Source organism: Cavia porcellus, unplaced genomic scaffold, assembly GCF_034190915.1.
Source record: "Cavia porcellus strain 051 isolate PalLab524CR breed Dunkin Hartley unplaced genomic scaffold, mCavPor4.1 scaffold_61, whole genome shotgun sequence".
NCBI classification, from domain to species: domain Eukaryota; kingdom Metazoa; phylum Chordata; class Mammalia; order Rodentia; family Caviidae; genus Cavia; species Cavia porcellus.
The window spans coordinates 3,389,624-3,393,951 of NW_026947544.1; the positions used below are offsets into that span (position 1 = coordinate 3,389,624).

The 4,328-nt window shown below is 34.8% G+C and overlaps 1 pseudogene; it reads left to right on the top strand.

Moving 5' to 3' along the window:
- The first annotated feature begins 1,564 nt into the window (after nt 1-1,564).
- Nucleotides 1,565-4,038, top strand: LOC134475104 (structural maintenance of chromosomes protein 3-like; annotated as a pseudogene).
- Nucleotides 4,039-4,328: the final 290 nt, after the last annotated feature.

Consider the following 4,328-nt stretch of genomic DNA (forward strand, 5'->3'; position numbering starts at 1 on the left):
ATTTTAATTAAGGGGAAAATTAAAAAAATTAGGATATATAATAGTGACTCTTTTTGATTTCCTATTAACTTGTTTTGAAGTCCTGTAATACTCCCACAATCTTGTTTTGACTGATGAGACTCTGTTCCATTCTGTGCGATAGTATCAAGTCTGAGGGTATAAGCAACTACTTTGAAGGCAGTAAGATTCACTAAGATGCCCATTCTGGTTTGACTATTGTCTCCTTTGGAAGTCCTGTAATGTTTATAATGCCTAAGTTTTATTGGTCTTGTTCTGTACTGTTTTGTCCAACTTTATAATATCTAATGAGATAGACAATTCTTTTTAAGGAAACAAGAGACAACATTGATAACCATTGTTGATAACCTTGTACTCTGTTCTACACCATGTGCTATGTCTCTCATTGGTTTTGACTGACAGCTTTTTTATGCCATATTTGACTTTATTCTCTCCCCCCGCAAAAAAAAGTAATAAGAACTAAGGAGTAATAAAATCCAAAATGTGTAAATTTTGTTGTAAAAAAGAGAGGGAGGAAAAAAAAAGAGCTCTAATGGATATAACAGCAAGTGTGTTTAGGGGTGTTAAATAGCTGACTATATTAATGTTTCTGGATCATTGAACACAGCTGTTTGCAGTCTATCTGTTTGAATATCTACTTTGTATTCTTTGATACTGCGATTTGAGCAACTATTTCCAAGATGATAATATGTAATCTATTAATAGGTGATTTCTTACTGTTATGTTTTTTTTTTTGTAGTTCTGTATTATGTGTAACCTTACACAACTTTGTTTTGTTTTGTGTTTTTCTCTTTTTCCTCTTAAATAAAATTTTTAAAAAAGTGAGCCAAAAGGGACAATTTTTTTTAAGGGTTGAGAGCTCTGGCCTTCCCCCAAGTAATGTTTCTGAGACCACAGCCTGACCTAAAGAGATCATCACCTATTTTGCAAGTGTACTTAAAGAAACAGCTCCAACTCATGCCCAGTGATTATCATAAAAAAGCATGGGACTGGGTCCCAGAAAACCAAGGTAACAGCTCTGCCTCAGACTGTCCAAGGAATGTGAGAACTGCTAATTCAATCCAGGAAATGAATGGGTAATCTGGCATGAACCAGCCCAGGGCCATGGAGATGACCCCAGACAGAAGTTGGCTCACCCATGGTAAATGAATTAGGCTGGTGTCTTTTGCAGGCTTATGGCAACAAGTTGAGCAATTTCCATATGTAGAGAAGTGAGGAATTGGTCCACGATGTGGTCCAGCCCATGAATTAGCAGGGAGACTCAAACTGGGGAGTCACTCATGCTGCCTTCCTGGTTAGGGAACTAAATGTTAGGATTTTAGCATGGCAAGAGAGAACATAAAGTAAAAATGGTTTATTCTAAAATGCAGAGAGTACTGAAGGTTTGACTTTCTTTGCTGGAAATGCAGTGGGGGGGACATACATATAGTTTCTGACTGGGTGTTGCTTAAAGGTGGCATTGTTGATGCAAGAGTAGCTGATTGGCACTCTAAGGGAGGAGAAAGTGACCTCAGGGTAATCATCCCCTGGTCCCAACTTCCACTGCATGATACCCTATCTAAAGCAAAATCCTTTTGAACAAGGAAAGATCAATCAAGTGAGAGCAACACAAGATTCTCAGAGACTAAAGCTACTAAGAGAACTAGATGTAAAGAGTATACTATGAATGGAAAGAAGAGTGCATTTGTTTATTTAAAGAAGCAGAGCAAATGTGAAAAACTGAATGAGTTGTTAAACTGATGAGAGATTACATAGTTTAAAGAAAGAAAAGGAAGAACTAGTTCTGTATCAGAAGTGTAATAAAATGAGACGAGCCCTACTTATGTTCAGGAACTTAGTGAGTCATGTGCTAATCTTGATGAACTTGCTATTAAGTGTGAAATAAGGGAAGAAAAATCTAAATAACTAAGAGATACACAGCAAGATGCAACAGATGAGTTGAGAATATTAAGTAGCAAGTTAGAGAATTATAAACAATAGTTTCAGAAATAAAGAAAGAAAAGAGAACAGCTCAATACAAAAAGACAGGAGCACATTAAGTAGAGGACAAGTTGGAGCGTAAAGCCAAGAACTGACATAATGAATTGACAAGTAATAATGAACAAAAGAAATGCTAAAAAGAGAGGGAGGAGCTGCTTGCAAAAAACAGAACAAAAGATATGCCAGAAACATAGCCTAAATTCAAAAGTGGAAATGAAAAGGAAGAATGAACAATTGGAGGTTGGCCCCATGCTCTGCAGGAAAGAATGGACGTGTACACAAAACAGGGTTGTAGAATCCAGATTATATCAAAAGAAGAGAGGTAAATGGATTTAAAAAGGTCTCTGTACCAGGCCATAAAACAAAAAGACAGATTACAGCTATACATAAAGAATTGCAAGACATAGAGCAAAATAAGGATAAAAATATGGAGTAATATAATAACTTGATCAGGGTCTTAATGAAGTCAAAATTCAAGCAGATGAATTAGATAGAACATAATATGAAGTAACAAATAAAAATGAATTACAAAGTGAAAGGAATTACTTACAAGGAGAGGAAAATGCAGCACAGCAAGCTTCTGCTAAAGGGAAGATACTGAAAAGAGGCAGCAACTATTCAGAGTGACAATGACAAAGGCCATTTTAAATTAAATAGACCCCATAAACAAAGTTCCAGACAACTTTCATCAAAAAGGCATAAATCAGCATGTTGAAAATGCCTACCATGGCATTGTGATGAGTACCTTTGAATGTGGGCTAGCCTCCTACATATCCATGGAACTCAACACAGGAGATAGATTATTTTATCACATTTTTTATTTGGATTCAGTTTGCATAAAGATTTTAATGGAGTTTTAAAAATTGAGTCTTCTTAGAGAAGCCACTTTTCTGCTTCCTAATAAATTATGTGTCACATATATGGCCTATCCTAAAACCAATGATGCTATATCAATAATTAGTAACTTGAGTAACAATCCCATATTTGACAAAGCTTTCAAATATTTTCTTAGAGAGACACTTATTTGTTTTTAGCATGGAAAATTCAACCAAACTATTCTGTGCTTTCACAATGGGTTGCATAAATTTGGAAGTTGATCAAGTCAGTAATCAGGGTACTCATAATGGAGGTTACTATGACACAAGAAAGTCAGTTCAAGTTATAAAAATGATATTAGAAAAGCAGAAAAGGAACCTAGGGAGCTTAAAAAAAGTTTAATAAAAATCTGCAGAAATTCTAAAAGAGTTAATCATGAAACTGATCAGTTGCTGAATCAAGTGCAGCAGATTCAGATGCAGCACAGGAAATTTAAAGCATCCAGAGATAATATATCATCAGAAATGAAGACGATGAAAGAGAAGAGGTAGCATTCTGAGAAAGACTTTCTCACTAACTAACATAGCTAACAAAGTTTTGCAGCATGTTTGCATGCTTTGGAGTCCATTAGTGAATCACTGAAAGCAGAACTGGGAACTGATTTGCTTTTGCAACTTAGCTTGAAAGATCAGAAAAGTGTAGATGCACTGAGTTATGAAATTCATTAGCTGTATAGGGACACAGGCAGTTGTTAAGTGAAAGAATTAAATTAGAAATTAATATTACTTGAGTAGAGACTTGCCTCAACAAGAATCTGAGAAAATGCTTAGAATAAGGAGAGCAGGAATTGAATGAATTAAGAATCAAAAGGAGTACTGCTCTCACTACCACCACATAGAAACTTGAAGTCATTATTAAAAGAGTAAAAAAAGTACAATAGTATCGTTAGATTTGTACTATTCCATTGATAAAACACAAACTGGAAATAAGGAGCTTCTGAAGAGCAATAGATGTTGGAAAAAATATTGAAAAACAACACATAGAAGCTATAAGTCATGATACAAGAGAATTAGAAACACTGAAAAATTGATAAGGGATATTGCTAAGAAGAAAGAAGAATGTATGAAGGAAATTCAAGAACGTCAACCACTTTCTCAAGAAGCATCTGAAAAGCACCAGAAGTTGAGGCTGTTTCATAAATGTGAGCACTGCAACATAAAATAAGGAAATATAGTCATGTTTTTTTAAATTTTATTTAAGAGGAAAAAGAGAAAAACACAAAACAAAAAAGTGGTGTAAAGGTACACGTAATACAAAACAACAACAAAAAACATAACAGTAAGAAATCACCTGTTAATAGATTACATATTATCATCTTGAAAATAGTTGTTCAAATCACAGTATCAAAGAATACAAAGTGGACATTCAAACAGGGAGACTGCAAACAGCTGTGTTCAATGATCCAAAAACATTGATAAAGTCAGCTATTTAACACCCCTAAACACACTTGCTGT